This window comes from Hipposideros armiger, unplaced genomic scaffold (assembly GCF_001890085.2).
Source record: "Hipposideros armiger isolate ML-2016 unplaced genomic scaffold, ASM189008v1 scaffold_89, whole genome shotgun sequence".
In the NCBI taxonomy this organism is placed as follows: domain Eukaryota; kingdom Metazoa; phylum Chordata; class Mammalia; order Chiroptera; family Hipposideridae; genus Hipposideros; species Hipposideros armiger.
The window spans coordinates 3,723,424-3,735,498 of record NW_017731439.1 but is presented as its reverse complement, the minus strand read 5'-3'; the positions used below and the strand labels follow the sequence as shown (position 1 = coordinate 3,735,498).

The 12,075-nt window shown below is 39.2% G+C and overlaps 1 long non-coding RNA gene across 1 annotated transcript; it reads left to right on the top strand.

Annotated features, from left to right (window-relative positions):
- Window positions 1–581: 581 nt before the first annotated feature.
- LOC109383834 (uncharacterized) lies at window positions 582–10,611 on the top strand. Its single transcript, XR_002124301.1, has 3 exons — window positions 582–735; window positions 1,166–1,298; window positions 10,399–10,611. It is a non-coding gene; the product is annotated as an uncharacterized LOC109383834 (long non-coding RNA).
- The last annotated feature ends 1,464 nt before the right edge of the window (window positions 10,612–12,075 follow it).

The window sequence follows — 12,075 nt, the reverse complement described above, 5'->3', positions numbered from 1 at the left end:
GGGTTGAAAAGCAAACTTTCCATTCTACCTAGAGAGAGCAGAATATGAAAAGGGTCAAGGGTATGCAAAAGCAAGGCATATTCATGGGAACTGTAAATATCAACAAAAGACCAGAGCACTGGGGAGGGGTGTGTGAGGAGAAGCCCCTGAGGCAGGAAAGGGACTTAACTGTTAAACCACATTATGCTAAAGGATGCAGAGGAATAGTCTTGAATTTTAAGCAGGAGAGAACTAATAACTTCAGATTTTAGATCTCAATCGGAAACAATGTACATTTGTATCAGGAAAATCAGTTAAAATACTGTTGTAACAAACCAAGGGGGGAGAGGATCCAGGCTCCAACTGCCCCCGCCTTATAAACATTCTAACACGTTGAGCAGCCAAATTATGTCTGTTTTTGGAGGAGGGGGCTTCCCTTTCTTTCTGCCCCTTTGTCTCTGCCCTAGTCCTTTCCCTTTCTCTGCCCTCCTCCCTTCCTTGACGTGTCCCTCCCTCCACATTTTCCACCCTCCCTCCTTTCTCTCTTTCTTTGTGACCCTGATTCCCCGCAGCTTCGTGCTCTAGGAAACACCTGCTCCATGTCTAAAGCACTGTGATCCCTCCTGGAGAATCAGACGGATCCTGAGGAGTGCTCTGATTTTCAAGACAGTTCTGGACGAACACTGACACATTCCTACTTTCGGCTTCTTATTTTCAAATCAGTTGCTAAAGCACCATGACATCATCCTAAGTGAGGTAAAATAGAACTGCTGTTTTCTGCTTTACAATGACTACATGCCAGTCAGGTTTTCCTGATCCCTCTCAGGACTGGAAACTCTTTGCTCCCATCTACAAGGCAGTTACAGGTCACCTCCCAGGATGGGTTATTTCCACAGATGGCTAATTTGGTCCATTTGTCTTGACTCCTGCTAATTTCCTCTCTAGGGGGTGAGACTTTTCTGACAATATTAATTTTTTTAAAGTAGTTGTAGTGGGGTATGATGGAGGAGGGAGTTTGAAACTTCTAATATTCTAAATTTATCACAGTTCCATCAGAACTCCCAACTCATTGAATGAATGATTTCATCCAAGTGTCTGGATATATTTAACCTGGTTAAGGCAGTTCATATTTGTGTGACATGATCAATAACCAACTCATCTAACCTTGATGTTCTTTTCAAAATAGATTATGAACCAGAAAGAATCTCACACTGAGTAAATGTGAGGATTAAGGAGAAGGAAGCAGCTTTACAGAAAGACATCAGATCAATTAATATCTACTGCACCTAAAAATAAAATCTGACTCACCCCATGACAAGGTAAGAATCACACTGGGCTGGTCTAGAAGAATGACCTCATGGTTCTGATCGCTGTGAAATGACTGGGCATGTCATAATTATTCTAGGCTCAGTTTGTGTGACCCTGAAATGCAGAGATTTGAATAGAGTAGGGATACAGTTGAGCCGAGAAAAATTAGAAAGCTACTATCATATTATTCCTTTTCAGATATGACCATAAGAAGGAAAAAACACCTAGCCAATAAAAAAGGTATGCAGGTAACACAGGCTCATGATGGAAAACGAACATCCCCCATCCAACTAAAGGAAGCCATAATGACACAGTGTTCAATTTATACAGGCTCTTAAAGGGTAATAATGGAAGTTCCCCTCTACACCTTCAAGATCCATAGTCCCATTCATTTCTCAGAGGTAATTAGTGTTAATTTCTTGTATATCTTTCCAAAATGTTCTTAGGGCATTGCATTGGTTAAGGTTCTTTCAGTTTCAGGCCACAAAAATAAACTCGGGTTGACTTAAGCCACAAAAAAGAATTTACTGGAAGGATGCTGGGGGTATTTTGCGGAACTCAAGCAGGATTAAATCCCTAAGTCTTTGGAAAGGGTAGGTTAAAGGAAAGTTATGAGACATCCTAGCACCATATGTCAGACGATTGCCATTAATGTGAATTGGCTACAAAGATTCCCAGCCTCTGGTACTTCTGTTTTAAATTTCAGATATGATCAGCCAAGCAAGATTGGACCAGTGAGCTGTAGTGTGGCTGACTGTGTGGGGGCAGAAGGGTTAGGAGATGGGCAACTATAGTGGGAAGCTGGGGGAATTTTCTGGACAGGTTAAATGGCAGCTTGCAGATAGCAACCAAGTATCTATTGCTTGTAAGTATGTTTACATTTACTCACATACAAAACACATGCCTACACTGTATACATTTGATTTTAAGACAAATATCTTTCACATTTTAATTATCAGTGAAGTTAGAGGTGCATTTTATAATTGATACTATCTTAGCATTAGTGGATGGTTTCATACAGATCATTTCATCTTTTTCTGTGGCATATAAAACAGTGATATCTCTCTCATTTTGCATTCCATAATAGTAGCTTCTGCTTAAGTGAAAACATTACTGTTTGTTCCTGAACCAGGTGTCACTTATAGGCATATTGGAATTGCATATCTGGCAGTATCTTTAGGAATCCCTACATAAAAAATTGGTACCTGAAATTATTTTCATAGGAAAGCCTCTTGACAATTAAATTAAACTTTATGTCAACACATAAAGAGATCTTACAGTGTTTTAAAAGTACAAAGCATAATGAGGTATATCTGATCTTTTCTGAGATCTGGTTTTGGTGGTGGAAGGGATGTTCACTATATCTGAAGCTGTAGATCTTGTGCAATTTCATTCGCCAAATACAGCTTGAGTTTCTGTTAAGTCCATGGCTAATGGGAATTCTCCTTCTGGCTAAGATGGAGTAAGAGAAAACGTATATATTTACCTGTTTATCTGAAGTATCCAAAAAAATCAGACAAAATATATGGAGACATTAGTTTTTAAGACATTAGTCATCAGGTAAATCAGGACTATGATAACTGAGAGACAGAAAACAAGTGTGGTGAGCCCTATGATTGTCTCAGTTTGCTGCCTTGAGAGAGACTTTAGGCTGAGATTCATGGAGGGAGAACCCAGGCAGACCTTGGTGGGTAAACTGAGTAGAGAAGATGGAGCTGAAAGTCTGGAGAGAGCAAGGTATGAAAATGACAGGGTACTAGAAGGGAAAGGAATCGTGAGAATCATACACAGTGATACATATAACTCTAGTGCCTTAATTTTCATTAAATGCTGTATAATTTGCTTCAATGTACAATTCTTCATAATAATTCATCAAAGTTTAGAACTTCTATCTGGAAAACCTGTTGGTATAGACTACGTATTTTATGTATCATTTCTATTTAAGAGCATGCATAAACCATCATTGTAATGGATAAGAGCGATTGCTCTGAGCATGCTCAGTCTCTCACGGCCCCTGCATGCTAAAGAGGACTCTGGTCCCTTCAGCTCTGCCATCTGAGGAGGGTCTGACCAGTCCTTCCGGCATTTGTAATGGAGGACCACAGTATACCTGCAGAGGAACTGGACCTGAATGCTGAGAGGAGGAGGGAAAGCGTTAGCAAAAGGCAGTCCATCAGTTGTCAGAAAGTAATGAAGTGGTGAAGAGAGGAAGCAGGAGTAAATATCTAGAGGACAGGTGAATTAGAACGGAATATGCTCTTGCTATTTTGAAGAAAGTGCCTTGGAAGTGTTGGAAGTGGCTTCCATGCATAAGTCAATGGATGAAAGCGGAACATGGATTTTTTTTTTAAAGTATTACTGGAGACTGTCCTCTTCAAAGAGTTAAAAATGCAAATAAAGAATTTAGGTTATTTTGACAGTTCTTATTTTTGCATGAACTGTATCCATTTGACTGTTTTCCAAGCCTTAATTCAGAGAGATACATAGAATGGTCTACCATAGGACTTCAGAAAAACTTTAGTCCTCACTGTTTAATTGGGATTTATATTACAGTTCTCCTATTATGGGCCTTTAGAAAACATTTAATCCTGCTTCAAGTGCCACATCTCAGAGACAGAAGTATAAGCATATTATATTAGATTGTGGGGGATTCTCATCTACCTCTTTCTTCTGTAAGTCACATTTCATCAGATTGGCTTTTTCTCAGCACTTTGGATTAATGAAGTTTTATTGCAATGTCTTCCACCTCCTACCAGACTTTCTTATTAAGTTCTTTCCTCCGTGACTGATTACTTCCACCTCTTTAGATTCCTAAGCCAAAGCTCTCAGATAGGTCTGTAACACTCAAACACCAAGCCACTGGGTCATCAATTTGGCTCAGTTACTCTAAGATGGATCTGTCTGCAGGATGGCTGGTGTTCAAATGTTCAGAATGAACGTGTAGAGAAAGACCGAAGGGCTCATCTCACCTGAACCAATTGGAAAGGGAGAAATGAACTTACTTGAGCCTGGTTAGTATGAGTGTGTCCTCTCTCCTCTATGAAAATTTGGTCCTGAAAGTCATTTTCAACTTGGTATGGAGACTGTTTTCCAAGACCCCTTACACATACAGGTGGAGCAGTATTAACACATTATTTATATTAATAATTCAATGTTATCTCTCATAACTAATATGCTGCAAATATTGAGCTGGAGAGCAGCTGTGTAGCTGCTCATATCTGAAATAAACAAAGAGCTAGTGTCTGTGAAAAGAAAGAGCTCAATTCATAACAAAATTACATATATTCCTAATATAAAAAATCTAGCTACTTTGCAAAGTTCTCTCTAGGACAGTGGGAGATGTTATTTTACACACTCAGCATTTACCAGCTTTAACTTTCCGAACAGAACCTATTTCAAATATTTCAGGGATTTCTTTCTTTCTTTCTTTCTTTCTTTTTTTTTTTTTTGTTCTGTTTTGTTTTTACTTTCCTTAAATTGGATAGCCGAAGATTGCTTTCTGGAGGTCAAGCACTTGACTGACAGCTGAGCTCTGGTCTGAGCAATCAGAAGGCATCAGGCAAAGGTGCAGACAGGAAGAACCAGGGGAACATCGGGTAGAAAGCAGGCCAGGGCCTTAGGCCTGGGAGTCTTGCCACATGTCAGAAGTGGGGTTTGAGGAGGCTAAAGATGAGGTGGATTAGATCCAGAAGACAAATGATGGTGTGAGGTTGCGAGGGAGACAGAGGAGTTGGGAGAGGGACATATGAAATGTTGGAACTATATAAGGCAAGACAGACATTTTCTGTTGGGGTCTGCATGCAGAAAACTTGCCAAGACTCAGTCCTACACTTAAGAAACCTGGTTGATTGAAGGAAAAACTATGAAGGAGGTAGGGTTTTTTTCCAACAATCTGCCATTAGTTTTCAACGCCCTGTAGCTCTTTTGGCAGATTTTCTTCATCCAGGTGTTCAGACCCCCACCCTCCCTTCCCCTGAACTACAGTTAACAGGGTCACCCACATTGTAGTAATCATTGCACAACCTTCCCATTCCAAACTTTTCCGCCTCCCCTAAATCTGGTTCCCTCTTTGCTCATGCTCTTGAGTCCTGCTGGAATGAAGTTAGCAACTGATTGGAGCCAGCATGTCAATGACCAGTATTGTCTGTCTTTCCACCCTCTTTGATCCCATTTGTATTCTTACAAACACAGCACGGAGGGAATTCCAGGGGAATTGGGCAGGAAAGAGGCAGTCCTTGATTCCTTCAGATTACAATTTACTGTTTTGCCCAGGAGTGAGGGCCAACCCTGAGAGTGTGAACTTAGCAGTGAGAATAGCTGTGCTTTAGGAAAAACAGAAGGAAAGACGGAGATTGCTGGGGGAGGAGCCAATCAGAAGCTTGATAGAGAAAGAAGACACGTGGGGTCGGGTGGGGGCTAGATAAGAGGGTACCTATATAGGCCAGCTTTGGGGGATAAACACAAAACATCTGAAGGGCCTGGTGAGTGGCTGAGGTAATTCCATAAAGCCTTTTTTTTCTTTTTTTTAAACCATAGCTGAAGCTAATGGATTTCTCCAGGATGGTTTCTCCTTTCTTCTACTCTGTGAGTGTAGCCCAGCCTTCCGTTCTGCTAATATTCATTGGTTCTGTTCCTGAGTCTGGGGATGGAAAAGGTTGCTTAAGTGTCAGCCAAGACACTCCCTCCATTTGGGGGAGAGGGAACTGCCAGCCCGACTATCCGCTTCCTGCCAGCTTAAGGAGCTTATGACTCAGATTCAAGCAAAACACTGAGCTGAAGCAAAAAGAAAGGGAGGGAACCTCCGCTCAGATGGAGGCTCCGGTGCCAAGCTGCATCCCTGAAACAGTCAACTCAGGGGGACACATCACACCAGAAGACTATTGATTTTGTGTTCACGTTCTGCTTTGAAAACACACACACAAATGCACACGCACACACACATTTCCTTTCTCTCACGCTCACACAGACACATTTTTTCCTGAGCTGGAATACTGAGGGTTGTACCCTCCCATAGAAAAAGCTACTCTTGGAAGCTACAATGATTATTATGCATCTCTCAGGTTTTGTGACAGCACCAAAGTTACCACCAGGTGTTATGATTCAGCCGGCGTGTCCAGTTGTCTCTTCTTGCCATGTGTCACCGTAGTTTCCATTCCTCATAGAGGGAGGTGTGGAGGGAAGACTACAGACATTTCTTGGGAATAATACTGAAACCCACTTGCCCCACAGTTGGTTCTCAAGGAGGCTGTAATACTAATCAGTGTTTTGTAGCAATGTTTCTCTAGAGGCTTCTCAGGAAGTATTTGCTGGCTAATTATTAGTCTGCCACTTTGGTAGGCTGTTGTAGATTCTTTAGTCTGGGATGGGTAACCAGGAGTTTAATTAGTGATTCAGAGTTAGTGGCTGAAATTTTCTAAAAATCTTCATTATTTAGGTCAAGGATTAAATCGATGGAGAGGAGGCAATGGGCAAGGCATACCTTTATTTCTTTCACTTTAAAAATAGAGTTTGATTAAAACATTATATTTTTATTGATGAAAGGCACTTTAGATATACCTAAATAAACTGTTTCTTATTCTATAGATAAACTAACTCTAAGTTAGACTGATTGTCTTATTTAAAATAGTGATAAAGCGGGACAGAGATTCACGTCTTCTAACTTTTAGGCAAATGGAAATCAGCTGATAAAACCATAGTTTAATTATGAGGCTAATTGAGGACAAAATTATTTGTTCTTTATATTTCACTATGGTCTCCCAGGAGCCAACGGAACAACAGCCAGAGTTAAGCAATTTCATTATTGCTGCCAAATATTTATGTCCCAAGTTCTTTACATTCATTATATAAAAGTTAGTAATGACATAAACATTGCTATGGTCACCATGGAGTTAGACTAAAATTTCAACATATGTGGCTTGAAAGAATTGATCCAGTCACTTCAGATGTAATTTCCAAGGCAAAGATTGTGGTGAGGGTGACTCCTATGAAGGAGTCAGCTATTGTGAATATTGAGCTTCCAAGCTGCAATGTCATCTCATACATTTATTCATTCTGGGCTGGGCTGGAGTTTGGAAATATTGTGTGATTAGACTGGTTGATATCATGGAAGCAAAAGAAAAAGAAACATTCATCTTTTTTTCTTCCAGGATGACACAGTTTGTACAATACTACTTTTATAGCAATTTGTGGGCAAACTTTCTCTATGTGCCCAAATGTGAATCAATTAAAGAAATATTAATAGGAAACAGTGTGGAATAATGCTAATTTAACAGTTTCAGGAAGAACAGAATTTCTTGATACTGAATGATATTTGGTTGGTGCCTTTTATGCAGTTAAAGGGGTTTTGTAAAAGTAGAATTTTTAAAAAAAGATTTTATTGGGGAATTGGGGAAGGGGAACAGTGTTGGGAAATTGGGGAAGAGGAACAGCTAAGTTGTTCTGCAATCTTAGTTGTAGAGGGCGCAGCTAGCTCAGCTCCTAGTCTAGTCGCCATCCAGCCGTCTGTCAGCAGCTCGCAGCCGCTCAGCTCAAGGTGCCGTGTTCAATCTTAGTTACAGGTAGGTGTAGCCCACCTTACCATGCGGGAGTTGAATCGGCAACCTTGCTGTTAGGAGCATGTGCTCTCACCCCCTGAGCCAGCATCCTGCCACCTGTTGGCAGCTCAGCTCAGGCGCACCTCACTGGCCCATGTGGGAATAGAACCGGTGACCCTGTTGCTCAAAGCTGAGGCTCTTAACCAACTGAGCCACTCAGCCTGCCCCCAAAGTAGCATTTTTAAAAGCTTGGTTGACTATAATGAGTAGCCAGGATTACAAGTACACATGTTGTGTCTTTTGAGTTGTTTTCAGTGTTTCATTTCTTTTTTTTGGTGGACTTTTTCTTTAGAATTATGAAAGGCAAAAGAAAGTCAGAATCTTATTCACTGTGTTGTGATTACTCCAGGGAAATAACTATTTGAAATACATTAGCAAGTTTTACCTTGAACTGGCATTATTTTATAAGAGAAGGTAAAGAAAACCTTTTAATTGGCTTTATCAGTATAGATAGCACTGGAATGGTCAAGGACTCATAATGCCGATGAGTGCTTAAAAAAAAAATAGAACAAGGGGGATAATTCCTGTAAGTGATTATAGCTAATCATTTTTTTTCTCCAAAGTTAAGAGGTACTATGCTTCACATGAACATATTTTTTCCTCTGTCCTAAAGACCTGAATAATAGATTAACTGACAAGATGAAGTAAAAAAAAAACCAGCTCAAAGTATGCTTGACTAACATGTTACCACAATACCACTGGGTGTGTCATTTTGGTATTATAAGTATTATATCCTGTATGTTTTGTGAATATAATAATTCTTGTTAGAAACAGTGAATTGTATTATGATATGAATTTGTTTCCATCAGTCCTTCTTTCACAAAATGATCTGAAATCTTGTAACCTAAAGACCTCCAGAGGATTTTTTTCCATAACAAAAGCAGATGAAATTTAAAGAATAAGACTAATGCAATCATCTGAATATTATAGACCATGTCAATAAAAAAGAGGGGTGAGAGAAAACTATTTCAGTACTTCAGACAAGCATGAAATCAAATGGGACCGAGAAAAGTGTTTTGTCATCGTTATTCTTATTTTCTCTAGAATATCTAGATTCTTGATACTCAGAGTGTGGCCCATGGACTGGCGACATCCACATTTCTTAGGAGTTTGTTAGAAAAGCAGAATCTCAGCTCCCACAGTAAATTCTAAATTGCATTTGAACAAGATCCCCAGATAATTCATACGCGTGCTAAGTTTTGAGAACTGCTGCTACATAGAGCTTTTATCCCCCCTATAAATGCTAATGGGGGTAAATATGCAGTTACTCAGTTTGATAATGAGAAAAAATGAGAGATCTCTCTCTTTTCCTTGAGGGGAGCTGGAGACTCTAAAACGTCAGGGTGGAATTATTAGCACCAGTCCTGATGGCTAAAATGGGAGTCCTTTTCTATTACTGCGGTGGCTCTCATAGTATAAGCCACATTTTGAACAGGTCAGATGTGCCTTAACACCATCATGCTGAGGTTATTTATTTTCACAAGGAGCAGAGTCAAGTTCGTATTCATCGGAGGAACTTGTTATCTCGTGTTAGATGAGCCTGTTGTTTCTGGTACATGTTAATTTTCCCTTTGACAAGGTGTGGTTGCATCTTAGGTAATTAGTGAGGAAATTAATTGCAGCGCTCTACAGTCAAGAGCCTAGAGTGGGTTCACATATTCTGCCCTGGTCTTGGGACTAGAGCCAATTCCTACACTTTAGGGGTCTGTCACCAGCTGCATCTTGGGTTTAATGGAGTTGAGTAAACAGTGAACAGAACTAAGAAATTCTCCAACTTTTGTGGGAAGTGACAAGTTTTTTCAGGGATTAGCATGAGAAACAAGGAGTTTAAAGAAATGGGTCCCGAGAGCAGGATGGCAAAATTAAGGAGAGAGAAAGGACAGAACATTCAGAAGAGCCTCCCTCTATTATTGGTTCTTAAATTTTACTACACTTTAGAATCACCTGGGAAGCTTTTCAAAATTTCTGCTTCTTGGGCTGCACATAGACCAATAACATTAGAGTCCATGGTAGGACCTAGGTATCAGTATTTTTGTTTTAATCTTCAATCATTTCATTTTGTGACTAAGAAACGACTGAAGGTGTAAGTTTGTACACTTTCCTCCCTTATGTAGTCAATATTGTTGGGTGGGGAAAGTTAGCTGAAAAGGAAAGTTCCAGCGTCTTGATCATCTGAAGAAAGCTCAAGGGTTGAATGAGACATAAGCCTTCCTTTTGGGGTCACTGTGCAAAATATGCTCAGCACAAGAGACAGTGTGACTCAATTCCTCTTAGCAATGTTTTCTGTTCTCTCTTCTCAACCCCTACAATCTAGCAAGACTTCCTGGTGTAGTAGCTAGTGATACTGTCTCCTAATATTCGTGGTCTAGTGTAATCCTCGCCCACATTGAATCACTCAGGGGCTGCCTTGGGTAACCAATGGAATATAGTAGAAGTGATGAAATAAGAAATCCAAGACTGAGTCATGAAAGGTATTATAGCTTTTTGCTTTAATGTCTTGGATCTCTCATTCTACCAGAAGTCAGCTACCATGTTGTGAGGCCACTCAAGAAGACCCATGGAGCTAAACCAATGTGCCAGCTGTTTGAATGAGTCACCTCAGAAGTGGAACATCCAGTGCAACTGAGTCTTCAGATAACTGCAGCCCCAGCTGAGACTGATTGCAACCTCATGAGAGACCCTGAGCCTGAACTGCCCGATTTAGCTGCTTCCAAAAGCCTGGTCTACAGAAACCATGAGAGATAATTAGTGATTATTGCTTTTTTAAGCTACAAATTTTTGGAATGAGTTGTTATGCAGCGATAAATAATTAATACAGCAAGACTCATCCAAATTCTGGTTACCTAGTAAATCAGTTTGGTGGCATAGTTATAGATGACTTCTAGAGCATGGCAACAGAGCTGAATATTTTAGCAACAAGTTGCATTCAATTCTACCTTAAATTATACAGACCACTTTATAAGCCAAATATTAATATTTGTGGCAAAAGTAGTGATGTCATTAACACCTTAGCTCTGTACTGGGTCTTAAGAAGTGGCTACATAGCGTTTGATATATAGATCAGCACGGTTAAATAGAACTTTCTGCAATTATGGAGATGTTCTATATCTGCATTGTCCAATGTGGTAGCCACTAGCTATAACTGGCTACTGAGTACTTGAAATCTCGCTAGTGCAACTGAAAGGCTGAATTTTTACTTTTACTTAATTTTAAACTTTGGCTACCATATTGACAAAACAGGTCTAGATAATTTTTGGGAAGAATATAGAGAGGATGAAAAATATTATGTCCTAGTTTGTAAGTTGCAAAATGAGAATAGGTTGAACACACACTAAAAGGGAGCAAATTATTTTTGGTATAGTCAATTAAAATGCTTTCTTTCTCCCTTTCAGTCCCTAAATATGTGTCTGTTGGAGAGAATGATGACAAACCACAAAGAAGCAGATCATAAGGGATAGTGAATGTCCAACATGTAGTTGATGTCAGGATTTTTAACAACAAAGAAGGTTATATTGAAATTTGAGAAGATTTTGAGATGTCAAACACAATTGTATGGTGCCTTCTGAGCTGCTTTCCAGAAAGGTACCGGCCCTGCCATCTGCTATCTTATTTCTTTTGTTCAATCTTATACTCAGGAAGATTTCCAAGTAATGTATTGCCAATGTAATCTATTTATGGTGTCTATTATTTGAAGATTTTGTTGTTGTTTATTGATGGTGGTGTAAAGATGATGATGATGACTATTAAATATCAATTATTATGTTTGGATCAAGTTAACTTATTAAGTTTTTTTAGTATCCTGTAATTTTTTTTTTTTTGGTATTTGATCAGAGCTAAAAATCAAAGTCAGGGGACCTGAAATAAATAAGTAGAAATTCCTAGCCCCTTTTTAATTCCCTGCCTTATCCAAGATTTTCAAGCATGTTCTATGTGGAAAATTGTCAGCAGAATAAATTTTGAAGCCCGAATTTTATTTAAAATACACATGAAATAGTGCTATTTTATATTTACTTAAGCATATTTTAATAGGAAAAATGATGAGAAATTATTGTTAATGTAGTAATTACCAGTAGTTGGCATGTACTTTCATAAAGTAAGGATATTTTGTCATCTAGGTATCTATGAATAATATATTGTAATTTATCTACTTTTTAATTTAGGTATTTGTTTTTGGCAGTAACCAAGCCTTTTTGGT